Below are 24,839 nucleotides of genomic sequence, written 5' to 3'. Positions count from 1 at the left end.
CAGTGCCAAAACAGGACAGATGCACATGTATATTCACAGAATTGGGAGAGCATGCACAAGTTCCAACCAGACAAAAATCCTAGCAGGAAGGAGAGGAAGTGGGCAAAAATTCTTACCCCTAACTGAAAAGCTTTTGGCATTTGTCTGTTGCTGGAAGAGAAGGAGTCTGTATTCTTTAATGATGTAACATCTGATATATCACCAGAACCATGATCAGGCGATTATATGGATTTGGGGAAAGGGATAAAGATGTAGAGACAGAAGATGATAGATAGATAGATAGATAGATAGATAGATAGATAGATAGATAGATAGATAGATAGATAGATAGATAGAAAGAAAGGTAGGTAGGTAGGTAGATAGATAGATAGATAGATAGATAGATAGATAGATAGATAGATAGATAGATAGATAGATAGAATAATATATAGAATGATAGAAGGAATATAAATTTGGACAGCTAAGAAAGTAAAAGAAAATCTAGGAGGCTTTGTGGGATAAATAAGATGAATTATATCTATGAAATTTTCAAATATCAAAATCACTTTAAAGTACTGTGAATTTAATTGTCCTATGGTTATAACAATGCTATATTCCAAAGACTGAATCTTCTCAAGGTCTATTTATTTTAAAAACCAATGGAAATAAATGTATGAACATTGACATTTTTTCCCACCATGCAAATTCATATTTTTCTTCCTTTTTTTGGTATTTATTTCATTTACATTTCCAATGCTATCCCAAAAGTCCCCCACATGCTCCCCCACACACTTCCCCACCCACCCACTCCCACTTATTTGCCCTGGCGTTCCCCTGTACTGGGGCATATAAAGTCTGCATGACCAATGGGTCTCTCTTTCCACTGATGGCCGACTAGGCCATCTTCTGATTCATATTCAGCTGGAGACACGAGCTCCGGGGGGTACTGGTTAGTTCATATTGTTGTTCCACCTATAGGATTGCAGATCCCTTTAGCTCCTTGGGTACTTTCTCTAGCTCCTCCATTGGGGACCCTGTGATCCATTCAATACCTGAATGTGAGCATCCACTTCTGTGTTTGCTAGGCCCCGGCATAGTCTCACAAGAGACAGCTATATCCGGGTTCTTTCAGCAAAATCTTGCTAGTGTATGCAATGGTGTCAGCATTTGGAAGCTGATTATGGGATGGATCCCTTAAGAATGGGGATGATTTTGCTTTCTTCAGTGGTGGGACAAGTGATGGAAGATGAGTTTCTTTATACTACTTCTAGGTTTGCACATTGCACCACAATTTAATATAAATATTCATTGGGAATATGACAGAAATTGGGTCTATGAACCAGAATAAACAACTTCAAAGAAGATATGCCAGGTAATTGTCTTTATGTTCATGCCATGTTTTGAACTGCATGCCAACATGACTTTTTGTTGGTGGTGGTGGTATTTGAGGCAGGAAAGACTTTTTTTGTAATGAAAAACATAACACTGTACTGATTCGTAAAATTTCTTTCTACACGTGCTCTTGAAAATTTTATAAACTGTACTGAAAGCACACATCATCAAGTTCCAATTTCAACTTTCTATCCTGACAAAAAAAAAAAAAAAAAAAAACACTGTAATATGTGTATTTAATATACCCTACATCTTTTTGGTGTGTGTTTTACATCTTTCAAAAGGAAGCTTACTTTCATTTTTTGGTTGGTTTTCCCTTTTTTTCACATATTTTTCTTTTATTATTGTTAATCATTCCATTCGTTTAAATGTCAAATGATATCCTACTTCCCTGTTACCCCCTCAACCTACCCCTCATCCCATGTTATCCCATTTCCTGGTTACCCCACTTCCACCCCCACCCCACCCCACATCCCACACCTGCTGCCCCCTCCCTTTTGCCTGTATGAGAGTGCTCCCACATCCACCACTCCAGAATGCCCCTACTCTGGTACATCAAAAATCCCCAGAACCAAGAGCCTCCCCTCCTGTTGCTCTCAGGCAAGGCTGTCCTCTGCTATATATTCATCTGGAGCCATGGGTCCCTCCAGGTGTATTCCTTGGTTGGTGGCCTAGTCTCTGGGAGTACTGGGTGGTCATGCCAGCCTATGTTGTTTTTCCAAAGAGGTCTCTGATTCCTCCAGTCCCGCTGCCAGCTCCTCCACGAGATTACCTGAGTTCAGCCTAATGATTGGCTCGAAGCATCTGCCTCTGCTTTGGTCAGTTGCTGGCCGATCCTTCCCAGGAACTGCTACACTGGGTTCTTGTCGGCAAGTGCCTCTTGACCATAGCAACACTGTTGGGTTTGTCGTCTGCAGATGTGATGTATCCCCAGGTGGAGCCATTCCTTGGTTGACACTTCCTTCAGTCTCTGTTCCATTTTGTTATCCCTGTTCTTCCTTTAGACAGGAACATTTTTGTATTACAAAAAAACTTTGAGATGGGTGAGTGACTCTATCCCTCTACCAGGGGTTGTGCCTGTCTACTGGCAGTTCTATCTCCCTTTTCTCTGTGCATTGCAGCTAAAGTCAATTCCATTTCGTCCTCAGAGCATCAGGCTTCTCTGGTGTCTGGGACCCTCCAGTGGCTATGCCCAGTTCCTCGTCCCCCCTGCTACCTATTTTTATTTGATTCCTTGATCCTTTCTCTGTACCTCTCTCATGTCTCCTCCAGACTCAGATACTGCCACCCTTATTTCCACCTCCTCCCTCCTTGTTCCACTCTCCTTCCATCTCCCACAATCGTCCTGTTCCCTCATCAATGCAGGTCTGAAGCAACCACCCCCTGATCTTCCTTCCTTCTATGCTCCACATGGTCTGTACGTTGTATCATAGGCATTGTGAGTTTTTGGGTTAGTATCCGCTTATTAGTAAGTATATACCACGTGTGTTTTGTGTCTGGGTTACCTCACTCAGAATGATATTTTCTAGTTCCATCCATTTGCCGAAAAATTCCTTGAAGTTGTTGTTTTTAATAGCTGCATAATACTCCATTTTTTATATGTACCACATGTTTGGTATCCATCCTTCTGTTGAGGAACATCTTGCTTGTTTCCAGCTTCTGGCTATTATAAATCTATAATTGATAGATAAAAGCTACTTTATAATTTCCTGATATTTATATAATGTGCCATGCATGATATTTGGGGCAATGTAAATTCAGTCAGATATAAAAGATATGTACAGCTATAGGTGTTAAGAAAGCTAATTTTTTGGAATTAGGAACAAATTTGAAGATGTGAAGATGTCAGAAACTCTAGAAGCAGATAGATGTAGAAGATGGCAAAAACCAGGGCTGTATCACTGTCACTGATTAAAAAAATAATAATAGCGTTGAATATAGCATCTATTAAACATAGTAGTGGGAGCTTTTTTCATTCACTCTGAGTTTTCTAAATCAGATGGTTCAAAAAGAGTTATTTGTTAAGTATAATGAGGGGTTTCTATCATTTTACAAATTATATAGTTATTGAATAGTGGTAGTAACTGTTTTGATATTCCTCGAGCTTCTCTTAAATGTGAAGATGATAATTTTTTTAGTAGTTGTGGAGGCTTTGTCTATACCCTCACACCATCTAGATAAGTGATCTGCCACTGAGCTCAATCACCTGCTCTCAACTACAAACACAATGCAGCCACTCATGAACTGAATAAAATTGGTCTGTATAGGAGCCAAATATGCTCAGTAAGATCTGTACAGAGAAGAGAAATTTTCAGTGGAATAAAAATATTTGTCATCATTTCATTTTGGTGATACCTTATGCGTGACAGTTTCTCTGTGTTCTAATGATTATAAAATAATTTATTTTGAATTCTTTTTTTAACTTTGTAGTGATTCTTCGTCAATTCCATACCATGTACTCAAATCCCACTCATCTCCAAGTTCCTCTATATCTGTCCTCCACCAAAAGAAAATGTAAAATAATAAATAAATAAATAACTATTGCCTTTGAGATTGCAGTATAACACGGTGTTATTATACAGTATATACTTTGGCTATACTTGCTAATGTTCATTGCAATGGGTCATTGGTCTCATTAGAGATCTATGACTTCTGCTAAACTACCAATACTGGAACCTTATTGGGACTCCTCTTGAATATACTGTTTTTACCTTGTGCCAATGAAGAGCCTTCAACTTTTTTGTTCTTCAGAACCAGTCCTTTCATAGATGTTCATAGATGTTGGGGTGGGATAAATCAGAGGTCTGGTTCTGAGCCTGGAGGTAAAACACATCTCTCTCCTGCACCCCCATCACTATGGCCAGCTCTCCTTCTTTGCTTAGGTAAGTGACAGGGCCAACTCTTCCATGCCCACACCTCCAGGGCCAGTTCAATGGCACTGTCAAGTCTAGATACAGGACCAGCTCCACTGAATGCAGAAGTCTATGAGGGATAGGGGCAGCTCTGATTCCTCGGATATCAACTTGATCCCACATAGCAGTCCAGACCAGGGACACCTACATGACCTTTGGTGGTAACATGAGCCATGGACATTGATATAGACCTCTAACGTTGCAGACCATGACCCACACATGGTCCTTGTCAGCAGTACATGCTACCTCAAGTGGCAAAACCGGCTACTCATGTCAGGCTGTTCTTCACTACTTTCATGTCTCTAGTTCTACCTCTCTTCATTGGGCACACACCATTCTGCTTCCCTTTCTTTCCCATTTCTCTATAAATTTCTTGCTCACCTTAGTGGTGTTGGACCTCTGGGGTACTTCATATGACATCTATTTTGATATTTCAAACTTGAAGTGCTAGAGGCAACAAGATCATTTGGAAATACAGACAACTATGATATTTTGTTGGTAGCTTCCCTCTTTGGACAGGTTTGTGCATGGAGACTGCAGGTCACTTAAGATTAGCCATAGCCTTCTGAAACAGCAGAATGATAATGGAATATACTGGTAAAAATTGTTTTCCTTGTCTGCTTCTCATTGATAGAACATAAGCTTCCAGGGATCCCCTGTGAAAGAGAAGACTTTCCTTTTTATATGGAAGAAGTAGCCATGGGAATTTCAGCTCAACCATTGCTCTTGTGAAACAAAAGTAAATGTGATAGTGAATAGAGTAACATTCCTAATGCTAGACAATGGGCCACATATTCACTTGTCTGGAAGAGCAGGGGTTTGAATGGCCTTAGGATGCCATGGGACTTCCCCAAATCAAGCACTCCTCTGCTAAGTGGACCCACAGCCGACTGCATCTGTGCTAAATCAGTAGCAAGTCACATTTGCCCCATCTTCACCAAGTGGTCTTATGAGCCTGGCCTTGCTGATCAAAAAAAAAAAAAATTCAATGACTCTCTGCACAATAGCTTCAGTGTTGTCAAAGACAAAATCAAGCAATCAAAGTGCTTAAAGTAGTCATTCATAACTCTGGCAATGAAACCTTGTAGCTCCTTCATGTACAGGGAACAAGGAACATCAGGCTTTCCTGGGCTAGATAATGACTCAGAAATATCTTTCTGAAGCGTGGTGATTATTATGGCCTCAATTGCATCTGCCACTGAAGTCAGTAAGGGCTGTATGGCATTCCCCATAAGACTGTGAATTGTCTTTAGGGGTGACATTATAGTTTGCTCACCTGTTGAGGAGAATGATCACTGACTCGCAGTCACATTTGTTACTGATTGGTGCACCTTAAACAGGGAATTCATCACTCCCATATTTCTCTACTGTCCTTCAATGAGAGGCCCAATCATGTGGCTTGCATCTCCTTGAGCAAAGAGAAGGTACTCTGATTTTACAGCATACAACTGAATTGTCGTTACCATATTTTTGACACAGTTAATGAAAGGTTTGCATCAAAGGAAGCTACACTGAGTTTACTTGCTATAGTTTCATGACCCTATTAACCTCATGAGAGAAAGGATGATGCCCACCCAGGGGGAAAAAAAAAACAAGTTGATGAGTTCAAAGATTCATGATAGAGATTTTGAGAGATAAACTGCCTCATATGGTTGCAGTGACTCTTTTGAAGGTTTTTCTGAACCATAAACTAGCCAGTATTCTTAGTATGAAAATGGGTTGTGTATCATCTTCTGTGTATGGGGAGTGAACAGAGGTTAGCCGTTCAAGTTGTACTGAAGTTTCCTTGGGTATTTTGAATGTATGGCTGAAAAACCTTCCATAAGTTGTCTAAAGACCTATTAGTTTAGGGTGTGCCTTCAAATGCCTGTTTCAAAATCATAGAACAGACTGCTAATTCATGAAAGGGAGAAGAAAGTGGCAGAGTAATTGCACTACAAAATATGCATAAAATTTCAGGCTGTCCATCCTTAACTATTTCCTCCATGAACCAAAGGGGAGAAAAGGGATCTTTTTTCTTGATTCATACTTTTTGTAAATGCTGTACCTGTCCACAAACAGTACACAGTATCCATAATTTTTCATATTTATTCAGAAGGAAGCATGGAAAAACTGCTGTGTTTTCTGGAGTTGGTATGGTAGCTTACCTCTCTCTTCTCAAGGTCACCTGGAAAGACTGAGTCAAAACTTTGATATCCAATGCATTGTTGATACTGTCTTCCAAAGCATTGCAACAATAATCCACAACGTTGGTAACAGTATCCTTAGAAGTCCTGAGATTCTGGAAAACCTGAAGATCTGTTTCAACCTGAGCTGGATTCTCGGTCTCCATACCTTGCTCCAGCAGACTCTTAGCTTGATTTTCCACTCCAAGTTGAGCTCTTGCAATAGAAAGTAGCTCATTTTCTATTTCTGAAAGATCTGTGCCTGGAGAAAGATAATCAAGTTCATTGAGACTCTGAGCAGCTTTTGTTATCTCTCTACTTCCTTCTAGCACTTGTCGCTGGAGTCTCTTACTGCTATGTAAGATGAGAATTATTCTCTCAAGCAAGTGGCTGACAAGATAAAGTCTTGCTAGTGGTGCAGTGATGGCCCCTATTTTATTGCACACCTCAACATTTTTTTTATTTCATCATCTCAACAACTCCCTGTAAGTCTTAGGTTCTCATGTGCATCACCTGAAGAACAGCTTCCACAGACTCAATCCCAGGTGCCTGTGTCAGTAAATCTTCATATCTTGCAACAACCTATAGGTGTAGTTCTTTATCCTATTGACTGATTCCATGAGCAGGACTTGCTAGTTGCTCAGAAATTACAGCCTGACTAATATGGGGGATCTATAAGTTTTTATATCGAAGTCTTCGTTTAAAATTTTACTATAACAATCACTTCTGCAAGATCAGTACCACACCTGCAGCAACCAGAGAGAGCCCCACCACGAGGCACTGAAATGGTGCTCTATTTTGAATTCTCATTCATTTGAACCAGGAGTTGGATTCATAATGGGGTCTATAAAGCTATCTTTTGTTTTCATAAAAAAAAAACAATTGCATTATCTAATTTTCAGCATTATGGTGACTATTAAATGAAGTAATTTAGGAAAGTTAAGCTACTTGGCACTTTGTAAACAAACAGTTGGTTACATTTTTAGAATTCTGAAACTAAAAATAACCAACAGTGACACAGAAATTCAGATATGTTTAGACTTACATGTCACTGTCTTTTGAAATGTTGTAGACAGGATCTTTTGAAAGCCTGGAATAGATCATAAGTTATCAAATTGGACTATGCAGAAGATTTTCTAGAGAAATTATTAAGCACTAAAATCAAGGTGTTAATCTAAGCCAAAAATCTGCCATGTTATCTGAGAGGTAGTGCCTATGGATCCAGGCTTTAACTTCTTCTGAATGGATCTGTTTCTAGAGAGAGGCCAACATAGAGACTCACCTCAGTTGAGAAATGTAGCTTCATAAGCAATTAAATACGTACATACTTTCATACTGACCAACTTTGCATTACAACAAGTCTCATCTATATAGACAGTGATAAATGATATTTGTGGTAGTGAATATTTTTAGAGTTCTTTCAAAGATGCTTTCTAGAGCTCCCCCCACATATTTTATTGCAAATGGAGTTTTTTCCACATACAATATATTCAGATTATGGTTTTCCATCCTCCTAGTCCTCCCAGTTCCTCCCATCCTATGCCATTCAGATCCATATATTTTCTGTCTCTCATTAGGAAACAAGGAGTCATCTAGGGAGTAATAAGAAAATAATATATAATCAGACAATCAGAATAGAACAAAACAAACAAAAGAAGAGGGGGGAAAATCCCGCAAACAGATATAGATACAGAAATACACATGTTCCTCAAACAAGAGTTCCACAGAAACGTAACATTGGAAATCATAATATTTATGCATATGATCTATAAGATTAAAAATGTCTTGAATCAACTTTATGAGTCGATAAAAAGTCCTTCAAAGATGCTATGGAGTTCATTTCCTCTAAAAATCATAGTGTCTAACTATGAGAGCCTTGTTTCTCCAGACACAGTCCTTCAGAGGAAACTGATTCTTTCTTTTGCAAGTAGCTATCAGTTGGAGATAGCTGCTGGGTTAGAGACAGGGAGAGCATTCAGTTCTTCTATCAGCTCTATGACCTCATGTGTTGAGGACCAGGAAGGCTCTGTATATGCTGCTGCACTCTCTGTGCATTCATATGTGCATTGGGCATGACCTGTCTTTAGAAAACGTTGTTTCCTTGATGTGCTCCACCCCTTGCTCTTACACTCTTTATCTTCTGTTCTACAGCGTTTCCTAAGTCATATGGGGAGGGATTTGATGGAAATATCTCAGTATGTTCAAATTCTCCTTCTTTGCATGCACTCTGGCTGTGGGTCTCTGTATTTGTTGCTATGTGTTGCAGGGGGAAGCTTCTCTGATGATGGATGAGCAAGGCCAGATGTATAAGCATAGCATAATGTCATTAAGAGTTATTTTATTGCTAAATCTTCTCAGTAGAACAATAGCATTTGGCTTTCTAGAACTTTCTGTAGCACTCCAGTTTCCTAATGAAATATTAGTCTCCATTGCATCACTAATGTAACAGTTCCCAAAATGTTACATGCTATCTTTTGAGCCTTAACTAAAATAACTATATATTACTTCTTTCATCAAATAAATTAACAATCTTCAATTTATACTTCTGTACTCAATGACTTACCAATGGTTAAAAATGCCAGTGTGTACTGTGATATGAATAATAGAATTGTAAACAAGCATATACAAGCTCATTAGATATGGATCCTTTATGTAGCATCAATCTACTTGTACCTTTATATGCATTTTAATAGTAAAGATTTGGAAATGATTGAATCCTATTATTATAGACCAATCACCTGCTTTAAATGTGTTATGATTTGATACTGTTTCTACAATCATTTAATCATACAAAATAAAATTTATAGGACTATTTCTGAGTTTAAACATAGGCTTTAAGTCTTAGGAAACTCTTCAAGGTTTTTTTCAATAAAGAAATCATACAACCACTTAATAACTCTGACAGATGTTTCTTCAGCATTCTGTACAACACAGAGAGCTTTTACTTCATCATCCTTTCTAAGTTACATTTGTGATACACCGTAGGAGATATTCATTTTCATTACTAACAGGAAACAATGCAAATATGGCAGCAAACATCTTAATCCATGCACCAAGGAGACACAGATTGGAAGACCAGAAATCATGTACAATCCCCTCTATATAGTAAGCTCCCTATCTCAATTGAAAACGATCAAAACGATGCACTAGGAAGAGATTAGGCCTCGTGGTTTTAGACAGACAAGTAACCATAGTCAGAGACATCCCTGATGTTGACCCACTCCATCTCTTTTCTGTAGGGTGTCAACCAAACAAAAGAACAATTAGATGAAGCTGTGATTTTTCCCTGGTGGTGAAGAAAAGATGATCAATAAAACCATTGCATTGGCTTTCACAGTCTTTCTATATGATATATCATACTTTTAAATAACTACCATTCACACACACAATACTATGACTGCATACCCTCTCTCCACCTTTCCTTTTATTGATGGATGAGATAGAGTGAGTTCACCCATATAACTTTTTGTTAAAAGTAACGGCTGTGCTGCATTTACACTTGACTCATAAGTTGCTTTAAAGTACTATTTCACCCTCCACTGGTCATGTGGAATAGAAATTATGAAAATGAAAACGTTAAAAGGTAGCACATGGAGGCCCTGCTTCCTTGTCTTCCTACGCACTCAGTTATCACCTGGCCCATGCCAGCAACTAACTTTATATGCATTTTAATAGTAAGACCAGACCAACAGTAAGACCCTGTTGTTTTAAGAGAGGAAATCTGCATTTTCATGGATTTTAGAACTTTATTTTTGAGTTTTTGAGTGGTCATGGTATGTGCAAAGTTGAAACACCCTTGGTTTCTCTGATGGGAAGAAATTGGTAGTATAATCACTTTGGTTCTTAACACAAAGAGTAAAGACAAATCCTCCTGGAGGGGACAGAAATCCAGAGCATCACTGAAATGTTGCTCAGACCAAATCACTATGCATCTGCTGTGAAATTGTGCAACATTTCTCTATTCCCATTTCAGTGTCTGCAGAAATTGGTCAGCTAAGTGCTGCTAAATAGATTGTATCTGTATTTTCTATTTGCAACCCTATACAGTTTGGGGGTCCAACTCACTATGTGATCCCTGGTAGATCATGCTAATCAATGTAACTATAATTTTCATTCCATGGTATTATTTAAACAGTTGTCACACCTACAATCAATTCCTTTTACCCAACCTTCAATCCTGCAGAGCCATCTTTGAAGATCTACACAATAATTGTTTGGGTTAAATTGTACGAAATCTTAGAAAGGGTAAAATTTCAATTCAAACCTAGATGAACATTCCTTTAAATGATACATAATCTACACAGGTGCCTCTACCCAAAACAGAAGTGCCATCCTGCACAGGAATTTGGAGCACAGCTTTCAGAGCACACTGAAGTAACGAGTTGAAAAGAACTTAGAGCCACATCAGACCATTCTTCTTAATGTGTGCTAAGAACACCAACATAGAAAGATAAAGCAAAACTCTTCATTAATCCCCTACCCCCTATTTCTTAAAGCAGGTAAAATCAGATAATGGCTTGAAATCTTTCTGGAAATAAGGTAGGAAAATTCAATAGTCTATTACCCTGATAATCTAGTGATCTGCAGGAAGGGAGGGGTTCTGTAAGTGTGGGCTGGGGTGTGGGCATGCCCATACCTATGCTGTTGATGTGGTCAGAAAATATTTCCTAGCATACAATCATCTTGTCACCTACACAGAAACGCTTTGGATGTGCTCATGGAGAGTAACAAATGACTGTGCTGGGGTTTCCCATCTCTAACAAGCCCTGAGAATGCACTTGTGTAAGGAAATTTCCAAAACTGGGCATTCAGGAGATCATCAGTCTTTTTCATCTAATGCCTTGACACAACTACCGTTTCCTTATAGAGCTGTCAGATAACAGGTTATGTGCAGACACCTTACCGTCATTCTAACTGTTGAACTATCAGCATCTATCACTGTTTCTACCTAAAATTAAATTGTAGAAACCCACACAATCAGCAATAGGTCCTGTAGGCAGAATGATTAAGACTGTGTCCTTTCGTTAAGCTTATAAATAAGCGCTAAGTGAAAGATTTTTCATTGGAAAGTCCAGGACAAAGGTGTATTTTTCAGTTATGCTGCTTGTTGTTCTTGGTAGTTTTGCTTTGTACAATGAATGGCCTTTGCTTTATTCTGCTTATCTGATTTAGGCCACTCAAAAAAAAAAAAAGTAGATTGGATGTGGTAGTTTGTCAACAAGTAATGGCCCCCTAGACGTGTGTTTGAATGCTTGGCCCATAGGGAGTGGCATCATTACGAGGTGTGGCTTTGTTGAAGTACACATGGCTTTGTTGGAGGAAGTGGGTCCCTGTGGATATAGGCATTGAGGTCATATATGCTCAAGCTATGCCCAGTATAGCAAACAATTTTCCTTGCTGCCTATGAATCAAGATGTAAAACTATCAACTCAATCTCCAGCATGATGTTGGCCTCTATGCTGTCATGCTTCCCACCATGATGATAATGGACTAGACCTCTGAAACTGTAAGCCAGCTCCCATTAAATGTTGTCTTTATAAAAGTTGCCATCGTCTTGAAATCTCTTCACAGCAATAAAACCCTAAGACAGTACTCACAGTAAAAAACCTTCTACCTCTATCTTGAATATTTCTTTCTTCCCATATTCTCTTGTTCCAATAACCTAACAATCTTTGGAATACAATAATACAGTTGATAACTGACTATATTATGTTGTCTCCCTTAATATAAAATGAGGCTATCTATTTTATTTTTATTGTACAAAGGTTTTTAAAATGTAGGAAAATTTCCATAGTGCTTGTTGAACATATATGGAAAATGCATTGTAGGATTCTGGGCTGCTGAGTAAGAAACTGGGGTCAGCTGACCTATTACGTATAACTAGCGGTCAAAGGGTGACGTGAAGGCTGATTATAACACTGCCCATTCTCAGAAGCCTGGTCAACTGCTGATTGCATTATTCCAAGACTAGAATAGTAAGCTAACATGTACAAGACCTGCCTTTCTTCACAAAGTTTCTTCCCCCAGTGCCTCAGGAAATTTGACTGGGGAAGAGACTAATCTGGGTTTCCTTAGCTTTCTCTAGTTTTCTAGCCCTAATTCAGAACAGTTTCATATAAATTCACTATTACTTTGAAAGTCCTTCAAAATAGACTTTCCCCCTATATTACAAATATCCATTAGTAGTAATATGTGTGTGGTCAGTGCCCATTAAGTATCTAATGAATTTAGGTTAGACATCAAGCAGAGACCAGAGAGCAATAAAGAAATCCTCACAAAAGCAAGGCAGAAATGAGAGTTTTGCTGAACAAAGTTTATCCTGTGCGGTTAGAGGATAAACATCCTTCGTTTTCCTCCTCTAAGGTCTGTGAATCTAGAGATATTCTAGAGATTGTCAAGATGACCAAAACATGTGTCCTACGGCAGCATGGATTACACTCACCTTCATATTGTTTCATTGAAAACAGGACCCAAAAACGCTTATTTCCTCATAATTTCTTTCATGGCTTTATTAAGACTAAAATTCTATGTGAATTTAAGCCTTCGCATTTATTCTTTTCCTTAAAAGCTTTCATTTTGCCGTGTGATGAATATTGGACTCCAGTGGATTATCTGGATAAAGAGAATTAGCTGAGGTTTGCATCAGTCAAGAGACTAAAGTCACCAGAGGCTTTAAGGGAGTGCCTTACAATATAAATAGGACTAATCTCCTTCGAGCATTGACTTTCAAGAAAGAGAATTTTCTCAAGACCAGTGTTGTTAATCAGCGAGATCTACAATGAGATTGAAAGCAATGCCAGTGATAAGGGAAGTCGGCTGTGTAAGAGGAACTAGAGTGAGCAGGCAGCCAATGATCTGATTCAGGCTGAGAGAAAGATGAAGAAGTCTGTTGGATGGCCTAACTACTTCTAGCTCAGAAACTGCCATCCAAAGACATGCCCGCCTGAAGTGAAAATGTACCTTTGGAGGGGAATGAGTTATTAGCTGGAGGATGGCACCCATTGAGATGCTGCAGCTGTAGACCATGCCCTAACATTTCCAGTGTTTCCATTTTTCATGCCAAAGGCATCAGTGCCAGCTACAAAACAGGTGACATTATTCTAGCATGCCTTTGTAGAGGGAAAGAAGAGTGGGGTATGTACTTTATCGAGATGATGGGGCACCAGTAAAAGCAGGTAAGGTGAACAGAAAATGAGACAAGAAATGCCCCCAGCCAGAAATTGTTGGAGCCTGGCAGTGACATGCACTTCTCAACTCATACCTTTTCTCTGAGAAGCAGGAAGGAAAATACTTCCTGAGTGTCTGCCTTTGGTGACAAAAAAAAAAAAAAAAGTAATTGTTTGGTTTGGTGTCATTTAATTTATAGGATAATAAAGTAAAGAAAGCAAATGTCTCTAGGTTTCAGACATATTTTCTTGTGGTTATAGACAGTCTGTTACATGATTTTCATTAGTACACACACACAAACACACATACACAGACACCATAATTTTCACTGTAAAAAGTGAAATTCATAGCTAAATTGTTTTCCAATCTTCATGTGATTTGCCTTTGAAACACTTAAGAAATGGGCCTAGACTCTCGGGTAAAATTGTTGTGTCAATACTTCGATAGCCAGGTCACTTGTTAGCAGGGGCTACATGTGATGCCTGAGTAAAAGGGTACTTCTTAGACTCAAGCATATATTAGGGTTTCAGAAGTACATTTCTTTAAAGAGTTAATATTGAGTATCTAAATTACAAAAACTAATGTTTCCATTCCTGCCCAAGGTTGTGACTGAGCATCTAGAATAGGAAAGAGAGAACCAAGTGAGGCTACCCACTAGGGAAGCATCCCGAAGGTTCCCATCTAAAGACAGGTTCAGTGGCTTTTATGAAATGTTGACATTTGGCCAACTACACTGAAAACTAAAGAGCTCCAGTAAGCCCTGACAAAGTTAAGCGACGTTCCAGCAAAGCAAGCATAACCAGGCACTTTCTTTTTGCATGGTAAGTTCCTAGTTACATTCATGAACCCAGATCAATTTCAATTTTCCTGGAACATTTTGTTGTTCTGTCTGAGACATTTGGAAACAGATAACCAGAGAATTTACTTTATTTCTTGAGCAACCCCCACTGCACTACAAATTCCATCATAATAATATATTTACCATTCTTTGCCATCTAGGATAATTGTGTGCAAACCATCTCTGCACAAGGACAGGTAGCAAATATACCTACCTGAGATGTTGGGCACCATACTGTGTCTGTGCCATGCTTGTGTTTAACTTGTCTGCAGCACAAAACAACAACAACAACAACAAAGCCATACACAATGTTAAAGCTAACAGGTATGGCTGTATTCTGGTAAATATTTAGCTGCAAAATTATGTGATGAGCTAGATTTGCTTCTGGGTTGACACAGTACCTGGAACAAAATAGTTCTTCAGAGAGGAAGTCTATCTAAATTACAAGCTAAGCTCATGATATTCTGAGGTGAGAAGAAGATGTCTTTGGGAACTTTTGTTTAGTTATTGGATTTTTTTGTGACTTGAAGGGAAAAGGGTGGAACAAGTCTTCATTTCTGGACCTAAGATGGAGGCTTTTGTGTAAAAGCAACAGGACTGGGCATGGTCAGGGGAAGTTGGAGAGTAAGTTAGTTAAGTAACCTTTGCAACATATGAGCATGAGAAAACTGTGCGACTCTAAAACAGTACTTTGAGACTGCACCTCTACACATCATCTACAAGACTTGTGAGAACACACTTCCTGCGGTTCAGTCCTGAGTTTCATGAGTCTGGTGTGGGTTCAAAGATTTGCATTTCTATCATGTCCCAGAGTGGTACTAAAGTTTCTGCTTGAAGCTATGCTGTGAGACCAGGTGTCATAAAAATCTATGACAAAGTTTGATACCTGGGTGGCATTAGTATTGGAAGGGAATGGAATTGAAAGTCAATCAGGGACAGAATGCAAGATGTCAAAAACACAATATGTATATAAGGTTTACTTAAAGCAAATGACTTACAGCCTTTTGAGACTACAATGATTTGTTGTTTGATCTACCCCTGACAGTCTCCTCCTGTGACTGAGTTTTGACTCCCACCTCTTCTCATTTCATGTCTGACTCCTGAAGTATCTCCTGGGTTAGGAAAAAGCTCTTTTGCTTTAGTGCTATCAGTTAGACATGATGTCACTTTTTTTTTTTAACTTCTGTCCCCCATGAAAATGACACTCTCATCTTTGGTCTATATATCTGATTTGAGCATCGGAGCCTTCCTTATAGCTGGCCTAGTATTCCCGGCAGATTGTGATTTTCCTTCTAGACTAGGAAAGCTATGATCTCTAGGCAACATCATGGAAGCTACAGCTATTGTGATTAAACAACCCCATCCCCATACACTATGAGAAAAAATATTAGCAAAAATAATTCCTTAAATAAGACAAACATAAGAGGCCTCAAATCTCAGAAACGTCGAGCTTTATGGTTAATATTTGTGAAAGAAATTTTGTGCACATTTTTGCAATTACAATCAGAGGCATTACTCAGCAGAGACCGCTCTCTGTTCTGCCTCCTTTCTTACAGCGTTTCTCTCCACTCTCCTTATTATCATTGACATGGTTTTTAGTATTAGCAATTATGTTGAAAGCCACTATTCATTGAATGTTCCCTACAGTGTTTCATGTTTATTTCCTTATTTTATTCTCACAGCCATGGCTGGCCAGGCTGCTGTATCTCCTTTTCAAAGAAACTCAGAGACTAATTAGCTTGCTGAAGATCAAAACTGTAATAGGCAACAGTGGATTATTCCCAGACCTGACAGGACCCAACTGATACTCATGAAGATCTTAACATTCTAGAGTGTCTTTTCTTTTTACAGATGAGTGATGGCGACAACACCACCAACAACAACAACAACAAAACCTGCACAAATACTGGAATTTCAAAGCCTTTTCCATTGATTGTGCAAAGTTATAGATAGAAAATAACAAGATTATCAAGGATTTGCAAGTACAGAAACATTTTAGAGCTCTCATGTTCCTAATCCACAGCAGAAGAGACTTATTTACCTGTGGAGGTCCACTCAGGAAACTCCTGGCATAGTACACTGATAAGGGAAAGTTTCACCAGGACTGCTGTGTGTTTCCCCACATCCTTGGTTTCCTGCCTGAAGTAGTGAACCATGCTGACTCTTATACAAGAGAGCTCTCCTCAGTAAGCCATGAAGGGTGGGTGTGAGTAACAGAAAGTTAGTACAGTTTACAGGTACTGGTCATATCCTCTAGCAGAAGCACCAAAGAAATGCAAGGACACGTTTGAACTGCAGACTGTGATCTGTCGTTTCTTTTGTATTTATTTTGCCTTTCTCACTCTTTCATAACCTATGTGTTTATTGGACGGTGACTGGAAACCTATGAGGATTACCAGAGCATCTCACCTCATCATGAATGATGATCTCACAAAAGCTACACCATGGAGCCCCCTTTCAGCCAACTTCCATTTCCTATAGTTCTAGAAGTTCCCGATTATGTGTAGGGGTGGATGATCATTTTTATGTGTATGCATGTTTGTACTCTACTTGTGCCTGGTACCTCTAGAAACCAGAAGAGGGTGCCAGCTTCCCTGGGACTACAGTTACAGATCTTTGTGAGACCCTCCATGTGAGCACTGAGAACAGGAACCAAGACTTCTGCAAGAGCTGACAGTGGTCATGTCTCCAGCCCCATATGTAATCATAGTGATTAACATCCATAGAGTCTCCAGCCTAGACCGAGGGAAAGTCATGTAAGTAAACCACCACACTTACACAACTCTTCATGGCAATACTAAGCAGAAATGATTACTGATTAATAAGTATTTACAGTCTGCTGGTTTTTAGGCAAGTCCTCCTGACTTAGTCTAGAAACATGCTAGAAAATGTGATATATGCCAGTTCATGTTAAAACATTTAAGATCTGTGAAAAGGCAAATGTTGGTTATAAGTGGCATAGTGTTAGGATTTGGTGCCAGCATATGGAATGGGTCCCAAGTTGGACCAGTCACTGGATGGCCTTTCCTTCTGTCTCAGCTCCATTTTGTTGCTGCATTTCCATGCATGTCCTTAGGGGTCTGTGTTACCTTGCTCAGGATGATATTTTCATAGCAGTCTTGTTTGTAAAAGCCAGAAGATTGAAACAACCCAGATGTCCTTCAACCGAAAAATGGATACAGGAAATGTGGTTCATTTATACAATGGAATACCACTCAGCTATTAAAAATGAGAACATCATGAATTTAGCAGGCAAAAGGATGGAAATAGAGTATATTATTTTTAGTTATGTGTAGTGTACATACACACATGGGAATGTCTGTCATGTGTGTCTTTGAAGTCCAGGAACGGGTATCAGATCCTCCGGAATGTGAGTTACAGTACAGTTGTGGTCCACCCTGCATGGGCTCTAGAAACTGATCTCAGATCATCTGGAAGAATAGTAAGTGCTGTCAATGACTGCAGTCTGTCTTCAGCACTTTCCAAACCAGTCATTTTTTTTCCAAGATATAAGAAAGAAGTGTGCCAGTATTATGAGAAAAGAAAATTTGATAGTTGAAATTTTGTGTGAGAAAGGTGAATTGGACATTTATAACAGGTAAAAAGTAAAATAAAGTAATTGAAACTATACTTCCCCAGGAAGTATATACAATATAGACTTTCAAAGCATAAATAAAAGTATGGGAGCTGAAATAACAAATTGAAGGAGAGTGTATCATGGCCATCAGTCATAATAGAGACAGAAATATGAGAAACTGTGGGCAACTGAGCACCATAAAAATGTTTTAGTGATACCATCCATAGGGCTAAGATAAATAGCTAGATCACCAGTAAGAAATCCTGGAGTATTTTTGATGAAAGCTTCCCAACCCGTGGGACAAGGGCACAGAAACAGACAGCCGCCATCATCTGACCATTTGCCTCATAGGACATCTGTATATGTCATCATTGGTGCATGTGTGTCTGTGTGTGTGTGTGTGTGTGTGTGTGTGTGCTATGAGTATGTTTATGACTCTATGTGAATGTGTGTATGTGTGTGTCTTTGTGTATCTCTCTCTGTGTGTTTGTATGTATATGTGTGTGTGTGTGTGTGTGTGTGTGTGTGTGTGTGTGTGTCTGTGTGTGTGTCTGTGTCTGTGTCTGTGTCTGTGTGTCTGTGTGTATGTTTGAGTACATATCTGGGAAGACCCACACATGCATACATACATAAGCTTTTGCTGACTTATCTAGGCATAGATTACATACTGTAGGAAGTTTCCTTTATGAAAAATGCAATTTCACATAGTAGAGGCCGATAAGAGTTTTAAGTCTCATCCTATAAACATATCATTCCAAAAACATAAAGTGGGGTCATAATATCTAAAACATTTATTGATAAACAAGCATCTAACCTTCTTTAAAGTTCTTAATATTTCAACCACTCCTGGAAGAAAATTCACTTAAGACAACGGCCTAGGATGTGTTAGCATGTGGATTCAGTGTAGTGACCATCATGCTCAGCTGGATGCATAGAGGAGACTGTTTCAAAGTCATATCTCAGAATTGCTGCCAAAGAATGCAGCCAGCCAGTTTCTGCAAACTTACAACTCAGTCTTGTGCAGGCAGGGAATCCAAAACAATACACTTATCATAACTATTGAAAATTTATTTCTAAATCTACTTGCCTCTGATGTTAGCCTATAAAAGAGTATTAGAGATTCTGGCTGTCATATAGAACTTTAGAAAGTATAATTATGGTTAGAAGTCTTCAAATACTAACTATCCCTGAAATATGTTCAATCAAACCAACTGATCTCCAACTGAAACAAACACACAGAGTGGGAAGGTGGGGAGAGTGGGAAGGTGGGGACAAATGTCATGCTATTTGTGCTAAAATATTTTAAAAATAAAAATGCATCATAACAACTCTAAACCATGGAGATGGTTAAGCAACAAATTTAGAGGAAATTGGGGAGAAATAACTACTATATATTGGACTACTTAAATGGCCTTTAGACAACCAATCAGCCAGTATCTAGTTCCTATTTCTTAAGAAATATTGTCAAATGATGGCTTTACTTAAAGTTACAGCATTACAGGACAACTTTCAATATGTAAAATGCAGCCAAGAACCAATGTAAATGAGCAGTCACTGTCTACCTTTTATGGTACAGAGGTGGAATCATGAGACATCTAGAAGCAGCTTGCTTAAGGTCAGATTATCTGCCACTAACTTGTGACTTTAGGCATATTATTTAGGGACCCTTTGTAATTTCAAGATGGGAATGTTAACTCTCATAGGTGCTGAAATTTTTAGATAAATTAAGAGATGTAAAGTCAAAAAATCCCTAAAGTATACCAGGTAGTATTACTGATAGTTATTGATATTATTCTATACACTCATGACTCCTCAGATATGCCTGGGAAATGTAATATACCAATGATGGCCTCATTGCACTTAGTGCAGATTTAATATGTCTGATTTTCTGTGGTTCTGAGATCCACTAGATGATGAAGCTTTCTGATTTAATTATTAGGTTGTAGTCTTTATTCTCTAATCTTTGAAATTTTATCAGCTATAGCTACAGGTCTAACTCTGAGGATGAGGTCTGAATGAAAAAAAAAAAAAAACCAATAACTTGAAGATCTTTCTGAATCCCAGATATTATGCCTTAGGAACCTACATGCTCCCATTCTCCTCTACATGGCATACTAGCCAGGAGCCTAGGAGAATGATTTTAATCCTGGTTTTTATCATTATAAATTTCAAAAGCAATAACTCAGAAAGATAACATTTTAAACCTGAACTAGAGAGTTGATAGAGCAGTTACGAGCATCTCTAGATCATGCAGAAGACCCACATCTGCTTACCAGGACACATAAGGCAGCTCACAACTACCTGAAACCCCAGTTCCAGGGCATCCAGTGACCTCTTCTGACTTCTTTAGGCACCACACACAAACATGGTACATATGCATGCATATAGGCAGAGTATTCATACACATAAACTAATAAGATAAGTACATTTTTGAGAAAAATTGAACCCAAAAATGCTACTGACACTTGAACAGAGCCACATCAATTTCACATTAGCTGAATTATTTGAAAGCTAAACTGATAATCCCCACAGTGTTTCAGCTCTCCCTGTCAGTGTGTTCAATCTGCTCTCCCAGGTCATTATACAGATGTTTTGCTTTTTTACCTTGGGAAATTCTGGCCGTACTTGATGAAGTACTCAGTCACCTATAATCTTGTGAGAAGCACAAATGATGGTAATTCCAATTTATGGAGTCACTCAAAATGAAGAGCACGATATGCTGAGTCTGAGAGCTGACATAAATGTGTTTTTAGTTAAGATCAGCAGAAAACTTAAAAGACAGAACATCTTTGGAGCATTGTATTCAATTGAATTTTCTCTGTTTTATTAACTATAGTCATTAAGGACTCATTGAGGAAAAGATAAGATTGCTCTGCTAGCTCAGTTAGAGAATCTGCAATGGTAAAGAATAAGCAAGGAATAATCTAATCGTAGCCAGTTACCCAGAGTCCAGGCAGAGCCCAGAGAAACCGTGCTGGATGAGAGCAGAACTTTGGAGGTCAGTGAGGCAAAAGCAAAAGCTGGGTGACCATGCACTGCCTTCTTTTAGACTTGCTTTCTCTTTCACTAAACTATGAAAGTCTAAACATATCACCACTAGAGCATCTTTCATCTGTGTAATTCCATTACTAGAGAATGCTAATAGTTGCTACCCTTGGATAAACAAACAAAAAGTTAATATGTATATTGAGACGCTTGGCAATAAATTGTTTCTTCTAACAATGTTGAACAAATGTTTGACTTAGTTTTGTATCTGACACATTCCCTTGTGTACTTCTCATCTCAATAGACAACAACCATCCCTCTGGACACTAACAAGCAATTTGCTGGGAATCGCAGCTATTTTTGATTGTCAAAATTCATGAATACATCTAACTCATTAGTTTCCTATGCTGAGGCAAAGGCTTGGAACTTATTGTGGGATAGAAGAATGAGCATAGGTGGTAACCAAATAAGTGGACACATGAGCACTTCATGTCAGTGAGGTGTGGGTAAAGAAGCACTTCTTCTCCTACTTCATATGGGCACAGCCTGAGGCTGCCCTGGGAAGTTCTACTGCACTGTTGTTGTTGTTGTTGTTGTTGTTGTTGTTGTTGTTGTTGTTGTTGTTGTTGTAAAATATCAACAGGGGGAGAGGGAGAAAATGGAAATGAGACTTATCTTTGACCCTGCTTTAGGTTTGGGGTAGGGGATGGGGTTATACCAAAATGGAGAGCAGAGAGATACCTCTACATGGAAAGCAAAGGGGTCACCACAATGGACAGCAGAGAGGTTTCTCTTTATGGCTAGTCATGATTCATGTCTATGGGTAACAGAGGGGTTCATCACTGTTGAGATCAGAGGGATTCCTCTCTATGTAGGGCAGAGTGTTTCTTCTCTAGGGAGAGCAGAGGGGTCTATCACTATGGAGAGCAGAGGTTCCTCCAGCATTAGGAGTGATAACATTTTCAATTCCATTGTATTTTCAGTGGAAAGAAAACTGCTAAAGGAAAAAGGAAAGTGATATAATCCATGTCATTTTTCAACAAATAAGCCATGAACTATTGTGGTTAATTACTTTCTTCAAAGTAATATATTTGCATTGAACTTATATAATCATACCCAATAATATTCATTAGATATTATTCACTATTTCTTTCTCTCAACATACTTTACTAAGATCATCCTATTCTCACTGAATGGCTGATTTCTAAAGCTATTTATTTGGTTTGAGAACATTTATAACGTGCCCTGTTGACACTCATCAGTCTGAAGAGTTCTCTTTTTTGTCTAATTTTTGAGACATTGATTCAAGCCAAACAAGGATTCGTGGCTTTGATGCAAAAATAAGTTTCTGAACTACATAATTTGAACTAGAACTGGAGAGTTCATTAAGAATCATTTTAATGTAGAATTGAGCATGAAGGTTTGAAGAAAGAAAGGCAAATGAGGGTCAGGGTTATAAAGTGCCAAATATTGTGTGATGAAAGCATCTTAAGGAATATGAAGGTAACTCACTACCTGTGTTAATTTTCTAATGGAGAGAAAGGCCACTGCAATAATGACAAGATATTCAAATGAGCACCTCACACCTTTGTGTTTGTTGGTGGTTTTGTGTGTCTTCTTGTCCTTTTGTATCATATCCCAATATTGAGAACAGAAAGAAATCTCCATTGACCAGTTTAATTTTCTAAGAATATTTATTTAGGCAGTGGTGATGGTATATGCCTTGGGAGACAGAGGCAGGAGGATCTCTGAAATCCAAGCCAGCCTGTTATACATGGTGACTTCCAAAATAGCCAGGGCTACACAGGACACTGTCTTGGGAAACACAAACAAACAAACAAATAAAAACATAGGCTGAGAAAGCAAGGTGAAGGAAGCATTCTACTATGGTCTCTGCTTCAGTTTTGAAGGAAAAATAAATATTTGTCAAATGGATGATAATCATTTCTGAGGAAGCAGTTGTAGGGTTTTTTTTTCTTTTATTGGATATTTTCTTTATTTACATCTCAAAGGTTATCCCCCTTCCCGGTTTCCCTTCTAGAAACCCCTTATCCTATCCCCCTCCCCCTGCTTCTTTGAGGGTTCTTCCCTAGCCACTTGTGCCTCTCTGCCCTGGCATTCCCCTATACTGGGACATCAAGCCTTCACAGGACCAAGAGCCTCTCTTCCCATTAATGACCAACTAGGCCATTCTCTACTACATATGGGTTGTTCCATGTGTACTCTTTGGTTGGTGGCTTAGTCCCTGGCAACTCTGGGGGATCTGGTTGATTGATATTGTTGTAATTTTTAAGGTGAGACCATTATTGGTAAATGCATCTCGCTCTCTCTGTGGGCCACATCATCTGTATTGTGAACTACCATGATGGCAAAATGAGTCTTGCAGCCCTGGTTCAATAAGAGGGTAAACAGTTACCTCCCTGATTGATGCTGATGAGGCTCTGGGAGCAGAACCGATTTGGATGCTGGGGAAGCCAAGTGGCTGAAGGCCACCTACTCCACTCGTCTGTTGGCATGGATCTCTGAATGACTTGGAAGAAGTCACAATTCCAGCAGTATGGTTATGATTCAGTGGCTCAAATTGCCCATTTTCTTCTGTTTAGATCATTACACTACACAGGCACTGCTTGTTGATAATAACTCTAGATGAAAAATTAAAAGGAAATACAGATCCAACATGGTTTGCACTTTCTCCCTATCATATATGAATGAGATGAAAGGTGCCAATGTAAAACTCTCTTAAAAGCAAAGGTGATTGCAAATTTAGCAACATCTATAATCGAGATCAGCACTTCTCAACTTGTGGGTCACAACTGAAAAGGACCATCTGAAAACACAGATATTTACAATTCATAACAGTGGCAAAATTACAGCTATGAAGTAGCAACAAAAGTAATTTTATGGTTGTCAGGGTCACTACAGCATGAGGGACAGTATTAAAAGGTTGCAGCACTAGGAAGCGTAGAACCACTGGTCTACAAATTTGTGAAATAAATATAACAAACTTGCAGTGTGATTTCCAATAGTTATTTAAAAGTCAAGTTTTTAAAATTTACATCTGACCCTGTAGGTTTACTTTCACTTAACCATGAACTGTATCCTGTAAGATATTTAATTTTTGATCATTTGTGATAAAACCTAAGTCAAGTCACTCCCTAGAGAGCTTTCCCCTTTTAAATATCACACAGCACAGCCTTACATATTGTCTACATTGTGTCACTTACTCAGAATTTTGAATTTTAACTTAAAATTTTAAACTTTAAATAATGATAGTATTCAAGAATGTTTGAACCGGTCAGTGGTGGCTGATGCCTTTAATTCCAGGACTTGGGAGGAAGAGGCAGGTGGATCTCTGACTTCTAGGCCAGCCTGGTCTACAAAGTGACTTCCAGGACAGCCAGGGCTATGCAAAGAAACCCTGTCTTGAAAAACCAAAATAATAATAATAATAATAATAATAATAATAATAATTAATAATAATAAATAAAAGTTTGAAATGAAACTTTCTGTATGTACTAATGTATAATTATGGAATATTTTTTCCCGTTTCAAATCTTCAAGTAAAAAAAATTCCCATTTAAAATACATATGGGCTAATCATTATTATTAGGAATAATTCAATGAGGATGAAATTATATGTGACAAGATTGCCATGTTTTAATTTTGCAGCTTTCAAAGTTGCTTGTGGATAATGACATGGTTTTATTGCTTTAGAAGTTTTTCTTCTTCTTTTTTTTTTAAATCAGGTGCTGTGGAAGATAACTCATAGGATGCTCTGCCTGTGTTATAAATGTCAGTCATGGCAATCTTGAGAAGGCACTTTG

At 38.6% G+C, this 24,839-nt stretch overlaps 1 protein-coding gene and 1 pseudogene across 39 annotated transcripts in view; one reads left to right on the top strand and one right to left on the bottom strand.

Moving 5' to 3' along the window:
• Positions 1 to 24,839, top strand: part of Ptprd (protein tyrosine phosphatase, receptor type, D) — a 2,270,506-nt gene that overhangs the window by 1,512,319 nt on the left and 733,348 nt on the right. The window lies entirely within an intron of this gene.
• Gm11242 (predicted gene 11242) lies at positions 4,779 to 7,241 on the bottom strand (annotated as a pseudogene).

Source organism: Mus musculus, chromosome 4 (assembly GCF_000001635.26).
Source record: "Mus musculus strain C57BL/6J chromosome 4, GRCm38.p6 C57BL/6J".
NCBI lineage: Eukaryota > Metazoa > Chordata > Mammalia > Rodentia > Muridae > Mus > Mus musculus.
This window is presented reverse-complemented; position numbering and strand designations above follow the sequence as displayed.